General features: G+C 37.5%; 1 protein-coding gene across 3 annotated transcripts in view; it reads left to right on the top strand.

The window, feature by feature from the left end:
- Positions 1-17,059, top strand: part of CABCOCO1 (ciliary associated calcium binding coiled-coil 1) — a 155,123-nt gene that overhangs the window by 85,189 nt on the left and 52,875 nt on the right. The window lies entirely within an intron of this gene.

Below are 17,059 nucleotides of genomic sequence, written 5' to 3'. Positions count from 1 at the left end.
TCTCCTCTACATTTTAAATAACATTTATTTCTAGTTACTGAAATAAGAAATGCATATAGTATAAATTAGTGGGATTCATTTCTGAGTAAATATGTGCCTGCTTTGCCCACATGAGATGCTTAATAAACATCTGTTGAGTAAAACTTGGAATAAAATCCAAACTTCCTCATAGGTCAATACTAGTTCTCCCAAGGTTTTGTAGCTTGCCACTTTCTTCCTTATATGCAATCATTATTTTTTAGATACAGTTAGGCAAAATTATAGTAAATATTTTCCAGGTTTTTATTAGGGGCAAAGTCATAATAAAATTTCAAATGAGGAAGACACAGTGGCTAACACCTACTGAGCTCTTCCCTGTGGTCAGGCACAGCTCTAAGCACTTCAGCCTCATAACACCCTACAACGTTTCAAAGAAAGGGAAAAAATTAACTCAGAAATTAAAATCAAAGAAAATCAAAAGAACCAGAAAAAATTTATGCTATTCCTGAAAACCGCCGCTTTTAGCCCGGGTTGCTTCAAGTGGCTCGGCGCCGCTTCTTGCTCTTTCGGCCCGACCAGCAGGACAAAAGACATGTACTCTTCAGAAGTTCATGAAGCAGCTTCCCCTTTATTCAGATATCACCCTCAATATATAAGCAGTCTCATGCATAAGCAATTGTAACCAGATATGTCCATCCAATCCAGTTAAAGGTCAAGCGATCACTCGCTCAAGCATACATGTAAAGTATATCTGTCCACGCGCTAGGTGGCTGAACTGATTATCATACAGCCAATTGTAAATGCTTTCTGCCTTTCTCCAGGCATAATCAGGACGCCGTTTGCTCTCTGCCAGTCGCCATCTTTAGTTGCACGTGGCGTAACCCTGGGCCCCGGGTCTCGCCCGCCATATGCTATAGGATCCTGACCAGTTCCAAGACATCTGAAATTCTGACACACATTGGCTACTTGGGGAGGGAAGCCAGGCTCCATGAACATACACAGGAAAGGACTTTGGAATAAAAAGGCATCTTTCCTTTGAAATAGAAACTATTTTTCCATTTTATATAGAGTACTACTTAGCTCATGAATTCTTACTTTAAAAAACAAATAGATCCATTCTGGGTCTATCGGAACTTTGAGGAATTCAATTACTTTAGTTTTTTAAAACTTTTTCATTCATTGTACACAAATGGGGTACAACTATAGTTTCTCTGGTCATACACGAAGTAGAGTCACACCATTTGCGTAATCATATATGTACTAAGGATAATGATGTGTGTCTCATTCTATTATCTTTCCTTTCCCCTGCCTCCCCAACCCTCATTTCCCTCTACACAATCCATCCTTCCTCCATTCTTCCCTTACCTTCCCCCCAGCCATTATGTATCATCATACACTTACCAGAGAAATCATTTGGCCTTTGGGTGTTTGGGATTGGCCTATTTCACTTAGCATGATATTCTCCAGTGGTCCTCTTGGCGCAGTAGGCAGTGCTCAGTCTCTTAATTACTTTAGTTTTGATATAATGTGAGGTAGGAGGATCAGGAGTTCAAAGCCAGCCTCAGTAAAAGCAGGGCACCAAGCAACTCCGTGAGTTTCTCTAAATAAAATACAAAATAGGGCTGAGGATGTGGCTCAGTGATGGAGTGCCCCTGAGCTCAATCCTCAGTACCCCACCCCCATCCCCACAAAAAATGTAATCACCCATATAGGAAAAGAAAGGTTAACAGTAACTTAGTTTTTAAAAGTTGTGTTCTACTTAGATGCCATAGTACAGTATTAAAATTAGATAAAAATTAAACAGACAATCTGCTACTTTTGCTTAATAACCAAAAGGTATTACATGTTCAGTACTGTGCTTTATGAATGTTGTAAAGCAAAAAAGAAATGTTGTAATATGATACCTGAGATCAAGGAACTATGCAATCTATTTGAAAAGTTAAACCTAAATATTTAGGGAATTAATAAGAAAGCTTAAGTGGAATATAACAGCAAAATAAAATTTTATTGGAGTTGACCCTTCAAAAACAGGTAGAATTTAAATAGGATACCAAAGAAAATTCCAGATTCAGATTTGAAAAGATTGAAATTAGTAACAACATAAGCAAGGATTAGATTATATTTCCCAATGATAAAGAGGAATCTAAGATGAACAGAGCTATCTAATGGAGATCACTGGAAAATGTGGTCAAATGGGTAAGACAGGCTAGGCTAGATCATGACAAGTTCTGAATGAATGCTAGTCAATGTGGTTCCAGCTTGATACAATGAATAACCCAAGGCCGTCTCCACAACTGACTGTGTGAGTATTTAATATACTAAAGGTAACTTTACTGAGCTTTAATATAGACAAGCTCTTCCTGAAGTGCAGTTAGAATGAAAAATTCCTACATTTTTTGCCATAAAATTGGCATGATTTTCCATAAAGAGATTATTACTTTTGACATGAAGCCAAAGTCAGAGTTTGGGTATGCGTTTGTGTTCATGAACATGATGACTTGTGTAGGTGTTTTAACTTCCAAAGTCAGGGTCAAGAGGCAGGTTAGGGTTACACAGTGTTATGGCAATGAAACAAACTATTCATTTCAGTCCAAAAAGTGGTCGATTCACTGAAAAACTTTCAAAGAACTAAATATAAATAAAAATAGTGACAAATTATTTGTGAAGAGCAACCACAGCTTATTTTTGAAAAGCTATTAAAGTAAGCAAGTTTTTATATAAAAGATAGTATTCTCTAAACATGCATCAGATGTCAGAGTTTGGGTATGAATATGTGTGTGTACGTGTACACACATTTGTGTGTGCTTTAACTTCCAAAGTGGAGGGCAAGAAGCAGGGTAGGACTACAGCAGGTCAAGCCAACTAATAAACTTGACATTTCAATCCATAAGTGGATAGTTCACTGGAAAAAGTTCAAACAGCCAAGTTTAAGAAAAATATTTACCAATTCACTTTGAAAAGTCAGCATGATTTTATCTAACAAAAGATATTAATACCTGTATTGTTTCACCAGATCTAATAATTCATCAATCTATTATAGAAATAAACTTGATTAAACAGATGGGGCATATTTTTCATTTAAAAAAAGTTCATTTCTACCCAATGCCTATATCTTCTAGATGCTCAGAATTTATTTCCAGGTCATAATACAAAGTTCAGCAAAGTAGTCAGATGAAAAGCTCATTGGTTGCTTTTTATTATAAATGTGCTTTGAAAACACTTTGCTAATTTTACAGGTCATTAGGTCAATAAATAAATCACCTTAATACACAAACTGATGGAGCAAAATTGTTCTAATATATAATTTACTTATAAATGACTCAGTATTTCAGGAAGTATTAATAGGACCCAGACTACCTATGTCTTAAATCAAACATTAATCATTGCTAACGTTGAACATTGCTTTCCTGGGTCTTAAAGCATCTTGAAAATGTAATGACATGAGAACATGTTTACAAAACTACTTTCTTTTATTTCCAACCTCAACTAAGAAAGAGTAGGCCTATACTATACGCTCCAAAGAGCAACTAGTCGGTACAATATTGTATAGGCAATATTGGGAAAGGACAGTGAAAATCAAGCTGAAATTCTCCAATATTGGGAAAGAACAGTGAAAATCAAGTTTAAATTCTCCAGTTATAATATATTCATAAATTGGAGAATTTAAGCTATTCTTAAGTAGTGGAATTTCATGGGCTAATAACAATGGACCAATGACTGGCAAGGAGGTTAGCAGGCTAACAATATGGACCAATGACTGGCAAGGAGGTTAGCAGGCTAACAATATGGACCAATGACTTGACTAGGAAGTTTGCAGGCCAGCAATCTATGTTGTAAAATGGTGTTGGGGAGGGAGAATAATGGGGGAAGCAGAGTAGCAGATCTAATGTCAATAGAAACAATCAATAATGTGAAGACAGAGCCTACAAATTGGGAGAAAATCTTTGCCACATGCACCTCAGATAAAGCATTAATAGCTAGGATATATGAAGAACTCAAAAAATCTAACAGCAAAAAAAAAAAAAAAAATCCCAATCAATAAATGGGCTAAAGAACTGAACAGACACTTCACAGAAGAAGATATAGTCGATCAACTAATATATGAAAAAATGTTCAACATCTCTAGCAATTAGAGAAATGCAAATCAAAACTACTCTAAGATTTCAAATCACTCCAATCAGAATGGCAATTATCCAGAATACAAGCAATAATAAATGTTGGTGAGGATGATTATGGAAAGAAGTACAGAGATTCATTAGAAAACTTGAAATGCAATCACCATTTGACCCAGTTATCTCACTCCTTGGTTTATATTCAAAGGACTTAAAATCAACATACTATAGTGACACAGCCACATCAAAGTTTACAGTGGTTCAATTCACCATAGCTAAAATATGGAACCAACCTAGATGCCCTTCAACAGATGAATGCATAAAGAAAACATGGGATATATATATATATATATATATATATATATATGATGGAATATTACTCAGCATTAAAGAAGAATAAAATTATGGCATTTTTGGTAAATGGATGGAGTTAGAGAATATCACACTAAGCAAAACAAGCCAAACCCAAAAAACCAAAAGCCAAGTGTTTCTCAGCTATATGCTATACAGATGCTAATTAACAATAAGGTGGTGGGGTGATGGGGAAGAATAGAGTTACTTTAAATTAGGTGGAGGGGAGTGAAGGGAGGGGACAGGGCTTGGGGTTAGGAATGATAGTAGAGTGAAATAGACATTATTACTTCATGTACATGTATGACTGCATGATTGATGTGATCCTACAATATGTATAATCAGAGGAATGAGAGATTGCACTCCATTTATGTATGATCTATCAAAATGTATAAATGCATTCTACTTGTCATGTACAACAAATTGGAACAAAAAAAGTAAATATAGAAGAAAACAAAGGAAAAAAGACCTTTTCCCCAAAGTTAAACTTCACCCATTTTTAGTGAGTCTGAGCTTGGTCTTCCCCTCCCTACTTCTCATGCCCTCTCTCTGTCTTGTCTTCCTCCTTCCTCTCTCTTCTACCTTTTATTCCCTCTTCCTTTTCCTCTTCTTTTTTCCTCTTTCTGTTTTGCTAAATATATCCAATTCTGGTCCCATTAACCTGTGCCCCAATAAGTATATAGAAAACAAAGGTACACACCACAAAACAGCACAAACTCCTAACATAGAAAAGCAGCCTCCAGTTTAGGAATTTCAAAAAGTTTTAAGAAAAACATAGAAGGAAGGTTTTCATACCCTAGTGCTTAATGTTTGCCCCAAGTGAACACCACTCTTTTTTTTTTTTTTTTTAAACAGGAGGTATCACAATACCAGACCTTAAACTACACTACAGAGCAATAGTAACAAATTTGGTGTGGTATTGACACCAAAATAGACAGGCCAACCAATGGTAAAGAATAGAAGACATAGAGACAAACCCACATAAATACAGTTATCTCATACTAGACAAAGGAGCCAAAAACATACAATGAAGAAAAGATAACCTTTTCAACAAATGGTGCTGGGAAAACTGGAAATCCATATACAGTAAAATGAAATTAAGCCTCTATATCTCACCCTGCACAAAACTCAACTCAAAATGGATCAAGGACCTAGGAATTAGATCAGAGACCCTGTACCAAATAGAAAAAATGTAGGCTTGAATCTTCATCATGTAGGCGTAGAACCAGACTTCCTTAAAAAGACTCCCATAGCACAAGAAATCAAAGTAAGAGTTAATAAATGGGATGGATTAAAACTAAAAAGCTTTTTTCTCAGCAAAGAATAAAATTAATAATGTGAAAAGAGAGCCTATAGAGTGAGAGAAAATCTTCCATACGAACTTCAGATACAGCATTAATCTCCAAAATTTATAAAGAACTTACAAAACTTTACAGCAAAAATTCAAAGAAACCAATCAATAAATGGGCCAAGGAACTGGACAGACACTTTACAGAAGAAGATATACAGGTGATTAACAAATATATGAAAAGGTGTTCAACATCTCCAGTAATTAGAGAAATAAAAATTAGAACAACTCTAAGATTTCATCTTACTCCAATTAGAATGGCTATTATCAAGAACACAAACAATAATAGATGTTGGTGTGGATGTGGGGAAAAAGGCACACTTTTACATTGCTGGTGGAGTTGCAAATTGGTGCAGCCACTGTGGAAAGCAGTATGGAGATTCCTTAGAAAACTTGGAATAGAACCACCATTTGACCCAGTTATCCCACTCCTCAGTTTATACCCAAAGGACTTAAAATTAGCATACTATAGTAATGCAGCCACATCAATGTTTATAGCAGTTCAATTCACCATAGCTAAAATATGGAACCAACCTAGATGCCCTTCAACAGATGAATGGATAAAGAAACTGTGGTATATATACACAATGGGATATTATTCAGCCATAAAGAAGAATAAAATTATGACATTTTCAGGTAAATAGTTGGAATTGGAGAATATCATGCTAAGTGAAATAAGCCAATCCCAAAAAAACCAAAGGCCAAACGTTTCCCTGATAAGTGGATGACGATACATAACAGGGGCTGGGGGGTGGGAGGTAAGAGAAGAATGGAGAACTTTAGATTACATAGAGGGAAAAGAGGGGGGGCAGGGGGTGGAGGTATGACAGATAATAGAATGAGACAGACATCATTACCCTATGTACATGTATGATTACATGAATGGTATGAATCTACATCATGTATAACCATAGAAATGAAGACTTGTACCCCGTTTTTGTACAGTGAATCAAACTGCAGTCTGTAAAAAATAAAAATAAAAAATAAAAAATATTTTTAATTGTAAATGAATCATTTATTTATATATTTATATATATTTACTTATATGTGGTCAAAAATATTCTTGATTAAAAGAGTAGGTCAGAAATTACAGGGTGCTTGTTTGGAGAGGGCACTTTCCATGTACTTGCTCTTGCAGTGAAAAGCAGAGCATGTGCTGAATATTTTCTGGATTTTTGAAAGTTAACTGAAAAAGTTTGTGGTGGGGGTCTTTAGATTTTCTATTATGTGAAATTGCACTACTTAAGAATAGCTCCATTGACATTCTTTCTCTCTCTCTCTCTCTCTCTCTCTCTCTTCCTCTCTCTCTCTTTCTTACCCTGTGGGCAAACACTCTGCCTGTCCTCTTTTTTTTTTTTTTTTTTTTTTTTTTTATTGTAAACAAATGGGATACATGTTGTTTCTCTGTTTGTACATGGCGTAAAGGCATACCATTTGTGTATTCATAAATTTACATAGAGCAATGTTGTTTGATTCATTCTGTTATTTTTTCCCTTCCCCCCACCCCTCCCACCCCTCTTTACCCTCTGTACAGTAGTTCCTTCCTCCATACTTGCCCCCCTCCCTAACCCTAACTCTAACCCTTCCCTCCCCCCCATTATGTGTCATCCTCCACTTATCAGCGATATCATTCGTCCTTTGGCTTTTTGAGATCGGCCTATCTCACTTAGCATGATATTCTCCAATTTCATCCATTTGCCTGCAAATGTCATAATTTTATCATTCTTTATGGCTGAGTAATATTCCATTGTATATATATACCACAGTTTCTTTATCCACTCATCAATTGAAGGGCATCTAGGTTGGTTCCACAGTCTGGCTATTGTGAATTGAGCAGCTATGAACATTGATGTGGCTGTATTTCTGTAGTATGCAGATTTTAAGTCCTTTGGGTATAGGCCAAGGAGTGGGATAGCTGGGTCAAATGGTGGTTCCATTCCAAGTTTTCTAAGGAATCTCCACACTGCTTTCCATAGTGGCTGCACTAATTTGCAGCCCCACCAGCAGTGTATGAGTGTACCTTTCTCCCCACATCCTCGCCAACACCTGTTGTTGCTCGTATTCTTGATAATCGCCATTCTAATTGGGGTGAGATGGAATCTTAGGGTGGTTTTGATTTGCATTTCTCTTATTACTAGAGATGTTGAACATTTTTCCATATGTTTGTTGATTGCTTGTAGATCTTCTTCTGTGAAGTGTCTATTCATTTCCTTAGCCCATTTGTTGACTGGACTATTTGAATTCTTGGAGTAGAGTTTTTTGAGTTCTTTATAGATTCTGGAGATTAGTGCTCTATCTGAAGTATGATTGGCAAAGATATTCTCCCACTCTGTAGGCTCTTTCTTCGCATTGCTGATAGTTTCCTTTGCTGAGAGAAAGCTTTTTAGTTTGAATCTATCCCAGTGGTTGATTCTAGCTTTTATTTCTTGTGCTATGGGAGTCCTGTTAAGGAAGTCTGGTCCTAGACCAACAAGGTGAAGATTTGGACCTACTTTTTCTTCTATAATCTGCAGGGTCTCTGGTCTGATTCCGAGGTCCTTAATCCATTTTGAGTTTAGTTTCGTGCATGGTGACAGATATGGGTTTAGTTTCATTCTGTTGCATATGGATTTCCAATTCTCCCAGCACCATTTGTTGAAGAGGCTATCTTTTCTCCATTGCATATTTTTGGCCCCTTTGTCTAGTATGAGAAAATTGTATTTATTTGGTTTTGTGTCCGTGTCCTCTATTCTGTACCATTGATCTACCTTTCTATTTTGGTACCAATACCATGCCGTTTTTGTTACTATTGCTTTGTAGTAGAGTTGAAGATCTGGTATTGCAATACCCCCTGTTTCACTCTTCCTGCTAAGGATTGCTTTAGCTATTCTGGGTTTCTTATTCTTCCAGATGAATTTCATAATTGCCTGCTGTATTTCTGTAAGGTACGTCATTGGGATTTTAATTGGAATTGCATTGAATTTGTATAGCACTTTAGGTAGTATGGCCATTTTGACAATATTAATTCTTCCTATCCAAGAACATGGAAGATCTTTCCATCTTCTAAGGTGTTCTTTAATTTCTTTCTTTAGTGTTGTATAGTTCTCATTGTAGAGGTCTTTCACCTCTTTTGTGAGATTGATTCCCAAGTATTTTATTTTTTTCGAGGCTATTGTGAATGGGGTAGTTTTCCTAATTTCTCTTTCTGAAGATTCATCACTTATGTATAAAAATGCGTTGGATTTATGGGCATTGATCTGGTAACCTGCTACTTTACTGAAATCACTTATGAGTTCTAAGAGTTTTCTGGTGGAATTTCCAGGTTCCTCTAAATATATAATCATGTCATCAGCGAACAGGGATAGTTTGAGTTCTTCTTTTCCAATTCGTATCCCTTTAATTTCTTTGGTTTGTCTAATTGCTCTGGCCAGGGTCTCAAGAACGATGTTGAATAGAAGTGGTGAAAGAGGGCATCCCTGCCTTGTTCCAGTTTTTAGGGGGAATGCTTTCAGTTTTTCACCATTTAGAATGATATTAGCCATGGGCTTAGCATAAATGGCCTTTACAATGTTAAGGAATGTTCCCACTACCCCTATTTTTTCTAGTGTTTTGAGCATGAAGGGGTGTTGTATTTTATCAAATGCTTTTTCTGCATCTATTGAAATAATCATGTGATTCTTGACTTTAAGTCTATTAATATGGTGAATTACGTTTATTGATTTCCTGATGTTGAACCAACCTTGCATCCCTGGGATGAAACCCACTTGATCATGGTGCACTATCTTTTTAATATGTTTTTGTATGCGATTTGCTAAAATTTTGTTGAGAATTTTTGCGTCGATGTTCATTAAGGATATTGGTCTGAAATTTTCTTTCCTTGATGAGTCTCTGTCTGGTTTAGGTATCAGTGTGATATTGGCTTCATAGAATGAGTTTGGGAGGGTTCCCTCCTCTTCTATTTTATGGAATACTTTGAGAAGTATTGGAATGAGCTCTTCCTTAAAGGTTTTGTAGAACTCGGCTGAGAACCCATCTGGTCCCGGACTTTTCTTTGTTGGTAAGCTTTTGATGACTTCTTCTATTTCAGTACTTGAAATTGGTCTATTTAAATTGTTTAAGTCCTCCTCATTCAGTTTAGGCAATTCATATGTCTCTAGAAACCTGTTGATGTCTTCGAAATTTTCTATTTTGTTGGAGTATAGATTTTCAAAATAGCTTCTAATTATGTTTTGTATTTCCACCCTGTCTGTTGTGATATTTCCTTGTTCATTCCGAATTTTAGTGATTTGGGTTTTCTCTCGTCTTCTCTTTGTTAGTGTGGCTAAAGGTTTATCAATTTTGTTTATTTTTTCGAAGAACCAACTATTTATTTTGTCAATTTTTTGTATTGTTTCTTTTGTTTCAATTTCATTGATTTCAGCTCTGAGTTTAACTATTTCCTGTCTTCTACTACTTTTGGTGCTGTTCTGTTCTTCTTTTTCTAGGGCTTTGAGCTGTAGTGTTAGGTTGTTTATTTGTTGAGTTTTACTTCTTTTATTAAATGCGCTCCATGAAATAAATTTCCCTCTAAGTACTGCTTTCATAGTGTCCCAGAGATTTTGATATGATGTTTCTTTGTTCTCATTTACCTCTAAGAATTTTTTAATTTCCTTCCTAATATCTTCTGTTATCCATTCATCATATAATAGCATATTGTTTAATCTCCAGATGTTGGAATAGTTTCTGTGTTTTACTCTTTCATTTATTTCTAACTTCAATCCATTATGATCTGATAGAATACATGCTAGTGTCTCTATCTTCTTATATTTGCTAACATTAGCTTTGTGGCATAATATAGGTCTATTTTAGAGAAGGATCCATGTGCTGCTGAGAAGAAAGTGTATTCACTCTTGGTTGGATGCTATATTCTATAAATGTCCGTTAAGTCTAAATTATTGATTGTGTTGTTGAGATCTATGGTTTCTTTGTTCAATTTGTGTCTGGAAGATCTGTCCAGTGGTGAGAGCGGCGTGTTAAAATCACCTAGTATTATTGTGTTGTGGTTTATTTGGTTTCTGAAATTGAGAAGGATTTGTTTGACATACATAGATGAGCCACTGTTTGGGGCATAGATGTTTATGATTGTTATATCTTGCTGATTTATGCTTCCCTTAAGCAGTATGAAATGACCTTCTTTATCCCTTCTGACTAACTTTGGCTTGAAGTCCACATTATCAGAAATGAGGATGGATACTCCAGCTTTTTTGCTGAGTCCATGTGCATGGTATATTTTTCTCCATCCTTTCACCTTTAATCTATGGGTATCTTTTTCTATGAGGTGAGTCTCTTGCAGGCAACATATTGTTGGATGTTTCTTTTTAATCCAGTCTGCCAGTCTATGTCTTTTGATTGATGAATTCAGGCCATTAACATTCAGGGTTATTATAGAGAAATGATTTGGTTTCCCGGTCATTTGGTTCATTTTTAAAATTTTGTTTATTTATTTGTTTGACACAACTTGTTTCCTCCTTTATTTGACAATTCCTTTAGGATAATTCCTCCCTTTGCTGATTTGCTTCTTTGTTTTTCATCTCTTCCTCATGGAATATTTTGTTGAGAATGTTCTGTAATGCTGGCTTTCTTTTTGTAAATTCTTTTAGCTTTTGTTTATCATGGAAGGATTTTATTTCATCGTCAAATTTGAAGGTAAGTTTTGCTGGGTATAAGATTCTTGGTTGACAACCATTTTCTTTCAGGGCTTGAAAAATGTTGTTCCAGGACCTTCTAGCTTTTAGGGTCTGGATTGAAAAATCTGCTGATATGCGTATTGGTTTCCCCCTGAATGTAATTTGGTTCTTTTCTCTCACAGCCTTTAAAATTCTGTCTTTATTTTGTATGTTCGGTATTTTCATTATAATGTGCCTTGGTGTGGGTCTGTTGTAATTTTGTGTATTTGGAGTCCTATAAGCCTCTTGAACTTGATTTTCCATTTCATTCTTCAGATTTGGGAAATTTTCTGATATTATTTCATTGAATAGGTTGTTCATTCCTTTGGCTTGTTTCTCTAGACCTTCCTCAATCCCAATAATTCTTAAATTTGGCCTTTTCATGATATCCCATAGTTCTTGTAGATTCTGTTCATGATTTCTTACCATCTTCTCTGTTTGTTCAACTTTGTTTTCAAGGTTAAATATTTTGTCTTCAATGTCTGAGGTTCTGTCTTCCAGGTGTTCTATCCTATTGGATATGCTTTCTATGGAGTTCTTAATTTGGTTTATTGTTTCCTTCATGTCAAGGATTTCTGTTTGTTTTTTTTTCAATATCTCTAACTCTTTATTGAAATGATCTTTTTCTTCCTGTATTTGCTCTTTTATCTGTCGATTGGTGCGATCATTCAATGCTTGCATTTGCTCTTTCATCTCATCGTTTGCTTCTCTGATCATTTTAATTATGTACATTCTGAACTCCTTTTGTGTCATTTCTTCTGCCATGCTGTCATTGGGTTTTATTGATGTAACATCTAGATTTGTTTGCAGCATTTTCTTTCCTTGTTTTCTCATATTGTTCAGATATCAGTGGACCGCTGAGATATTGCAGATTTCCTCTGTTGATTTACAATGTCCCTGAAGATTTCTATATATATCCCCTCTTAGCCTTCAGTAGGCTGAAGTCTTGGAGGAAGTTGATAATGCGGTGCTCCACAAGGAAGCTGCCTCTCTAGGAGTGTTGGCCTTCAGGTGGGGTATATTCCCTGCTAGTGGGCAGAGGTGCCTCCACTTGTTGACCAATGGTCATGCAAAGCGGACCTAGGCTGTGGGCTGAGGCAAGGCCTGTTTGGGCCTGTGTCTCTGGTTTTACCGTCCTTGTGGGGAAACCTCACCAGGCAGGGAAGACTCACCCAGTGGGGAGGTCTCGCTGGTCAGTTTCCTCCTAGAGGTTCCCCTCAATTTACAGCTACTGCCTGGGCTGGGCTGCCTTCCTCTGCAAAGTTTCCAGTGGCCCGGCCCTACCTCCTGGGCCTGGGAGCCTCACCCTTCGCAGATGAATCTCCTTAGGCTGCCCCTCCTCAGAGAATTTGCCCACAGGCCTGGAACCTTCGCTCCGCCCTAAGCCTATCTCTGTGCGGCTCTTCCACCCAGAAGCCTCCTAGATCCTGGGACCCTGTTCTGCACCTAATCGCCTGGCTATGCGGCCCCTCCTCTGAGCAGCCACCTGTGGCCCCGAACAATCGCTCTGAGTCCCAGAGACCCGCCACAGGCCTCTTCCTCCAGACAGCCGCCCAGTATTCCGGTGCGGTCACTAGGAGTCCAAGAAACTCACTTCGTGCCTCCTCCTCCCACCAACCACCCGTAGCCCGGGGCAATCAATCACTCCGAGTCGAAGTGACCCTCCCCGTTCCTCCTCCTTCTCCAGATAACCCCCCGGGTGTTCAGGAGCAGTCCCTCTGAGTGGCTCTGAATCCACGTGACCCGCTGCACGGGTCCTCTGGGCACCACCCGGAGCTCAAGTGTGGCCACTCAAGACCAAGCGTCCCACCACGCTTCTCCTCCAGGCAGCCCCCCTGTGTTCAGGAGCTGTCACTTTAAGACCAAACAACTCACCACTCGCCTTCTCCTCTGAGCAGCCGCCTGGAGCACTAATGCAGTCACTGCGAGTCCAAAGAACCCGCCGCGCTCCTTCTCCTCCTTCTCCTACTCCTCCGGGCAGGCCCCGGGGTTCAGAAGTGGTCAGAGTCCAAACAGCTCGCCACGCAGCCCCTTCTCTGGCAACCGCCTGTAGCTCTAGTGTAGTCACCCGAATCCAAGCGGCCGCGTTCCTCTTCCTCCTCCTATTCCTCAGGGCAGGCCCCGGGGTTCAGAAGCGTTGTTCTGATTCCAAACAGCTCGCCATGCAGCTTCTCCTCTGGCAACCGCCTGTAGCTTTGGTGCAGTCTCTCCGCATCCAAGTGGCCACGCTCCTCTCCTCCTCCTCAGGGCAGGCCCCGGTGTCCTGAGTCCACACAGTTCTCCCCACCACTCTTCCCCTGGGCAGCCGCCGGAGCCCCAGTGGCTGCTCCGAGTCCCAGCGCTGTGCCGAGCGGCCTCCTTTACGGCGCTCCCAGCTATCCGCGTTCACTGCTCCAGCGGGGGGAGGGGCGTCTCGCCGGCAGTTCTACTTCACAAAGTTTCCTGCGTTCCGGGACCCCCGTCCCATCCGGGATGCCCCCCCAGGGGGTGAGAGTCACCTGGCTGCTTTGAGTTGGTCCCAAGCGTCTCAATATCTCCTCTTTTGAATCCTGAGTCCTGGAGCAACATGAAATGCAGCCACCCTCTAGGCCGCCATCTTGAAACCCCTGCCTGTCCTCTTAATAAAATCTCTTGCATAAATTCCCAGGTTCGGAGTGGTTTCTGGGTGCTTTTCAGTTTCTTTTGCTGAGAAGAAGCTTTTTGGTTTGAATCCGTTCCATTTATTGATTCTTGATTTAACTTCTTTTGCTTTTGGGGTCTTGTTAATGAAATCAGATCCTAGGCCAAAATGGTGAAGATACAGCCTACTTTTTCTTCTGGTAGTTGCAGGGTCTCTGTTCTAGTGCTTAAGTCTTTGATCCACTGTAAGCTGAGTTTCACGCAGGGTGAGAGATAAAGGTTTAATTTCATTTTGTTACATATGGTTTTCTATTTTTCCCAGCACCATTTGTTGAATAGGCTATCTTGGATAAAAGGCCTTAAAGTCTACATGCTTTGAACTCCCAAAGAAATTAAAGGGAACATTTATGATATATAAGAACAAAAACAAATGAAATGAAAAGGGAACTGATCTTCTAAAGTGAGAAAAATAATGACATTAAAGGACTTTAAAATATTTAGAAATAGTAATGAGTAAAAATGACAATGCAGAAAAACCAAACTGTGACATGGAGAACAAGCTTCAGAAAATCACAAAAGAAAAATGAGGGGAAAGACACAGAAGCAAGGATTGCCAGAGACATGATGATCATCCAGCACAAACAGGGCTTCTGTTCCTGAGGGCCAGAACAGAATGAATGGAGTAGTGAAAAATCATTCAAAGATATGAAATATCTTTCAAATAGCATTCAATAAAATATCTTTCAAAGAAATGAAATAACATTTGTGAAGTGGAGGCAGACAGGATCTAAAGAACAAATGGAATCATTGTTCTAGAATAAAAAGGTAAATAAGGACAAACTCTGAGACCCAACAAAGTGATTGAACTTCACCATTAAAGCATCTGAAAAATAAAAATGAGTCACTAAGAAAGAAAGAAGTGGGGAAAGAAGAAAAAGAAAAACACTGCTGGCTTAAGAATTCTCATTAGCAACTCTAGATGTAAGAAAATTATGGAACAATATCACCAGAGTTTTAGAAGAAAAGAGATATGATTCTAAAATTTTATACTCAAAATAGTATTTAAATTTCCAGACGATATGAAATTATCTCCAAATGTACAAAGTTTGAAGAAGCATACCTTCCACTTACCAGGCATCCGTTTTTAAAAGTCCACTTATTATTAACCCAATGCAGCCAAGATTCAGTGTCACAAGCTTGGTTTCTCATAATCAGATGCTAACAGAGTTTGGGTGCAAAATGGAGTGGATCTCAGTAGGGTTCAACAACCTTAAAGGGAAAGGAGAAGAAGGATTAGAGAAAGAAAACTGAACATGTGTTGCAGGCAATGACAAAACCTCATCCAATCCACTGGTCAGTTTAAGAGATCATGAGAGCATTCCCCACAGGACAAAAATGGCCAGCCACATAACCATCACCCCACCCTTGTGAAAACCAATGTCAAAAACTAGTTGATGCCAACTGGCTGGGCATTTTTCTAATTAGTTGTTTTATTTTTCCATGGTAAATAATCTCTGGTGGGCATTAATATGTGATACACACATAAATGATATATCTATTGCCATAGAGAAGACATTATTTTAAGCTGCCATAAAAATTTTTAATGTAATGTTTGGTCCACAAAATAAGCCTCAATAAATTCCTGTGTTAGAATAGTACATAAAAAATGACAATGATGTATTCAAATTAGGAGTGAAAACATACATATAAAGAAACAACACAATAATAAAAACTGCTTGCAAATTTTTAAATTCTCTTAGACAACTCTATGGCCATAGTAAATCTAAACAAAAATCACTAGAAAAAAAATCTACATATATAATGGGTAGAAAATACTATTATTTGTGGAATCATATATGATTGCCCAGAACTTCACAGTTCTCATTTATGCCACTTATATAAATAATAAGACACAAAACATGTTCTGATTTACCACTTTCAATTAGATTGTAAACTTCCTGAAGGTAGGGCTATTTCTTATTTATTTGACTCTTCTACAGATATTAACATAGGAAAACACGTAGTAAACATTGAGTTGAACCAACTGTACTTATACAAATCACAAAATACCATAATCTTAATATCTACACTAATAAAACTGGAATTTACGAAGATTTTGAGTTTTTAAATCATTTTAACTGCAAAGGGAAAGATTCATAAATTTGCCATTACATAGGTCTCAAGAATAATTTTTATAATGCTAAGATTTTAATGGATGTTCTTAGACTATTGAAGAAAGATATTTAAATTATTTCAAATTAATTAAGATTCATAGAAAAGAGCTCTAAAGTTCAAAGAATGCACTATCAAACCTCTTACACATAGAATCTCTTCAGTAAAATTTTTTAAGGACTCTTTTTACCCATAACTCTTTTCAAATAGCAAAAGCTTGGTTTTAAAAAATAACTTTTGCCTGTACCTCAAATTAAAAAAAAAAAAAAAGCAGAAATGTTTTCCTGATTTGTCATTCTATTCTTTTTTCTATTTTCTATAATGTGCATCTACGTTGATCAAGAACATTTTCTAATTTTGCAAATGATCAGCATGAGTCAATAATAAAAACCCAAATAATTTTGAACACCTAACTGGTAATATTTTTAAATATTCCTTGGGCTGGAACAATTAGATGTTTGAATTGCTTACTCTGAATGCTAATGTATGAACACTTTTCTCCTGTTCCACATTCATCTCTCTATATATAAACTATTTAAGTCACAGTATAATTATGGAATATGTTAGTAGAAGGAAGGCAAAGTGTTTTATCAATGCCTGTAAGCATCATTTACATTAGCATCTGTTACAGAATTGGTTTTAAATTTTATTTCTAGAGCCTTAAATTCTGTGGGTCACAAACATCAGTATTTTTAGACTACAGTGTCATAGGATCAAACCTATTTTTGAACCTTCCTTTGTTTCAACACACTTCTGAATGCATATAAAGATATGGATAATATATCTTGATTTCT

The sequence above is a fragment of the Sciurus vulgaris genome (assembly GCF_902686455.1).
Source record: "Sciurus vulgaris genome assembly, chromosome: 4".
NCBI classification, from domain to species: Eukaryota; Metazoa; Chordata; class Mammalia; order Rodentia; family Sciuridae; genus Sciurus; species Sciurus vulgaris.
This window is presented reverse-complemented; position numbering and strand designations above follow the sequence as displayed.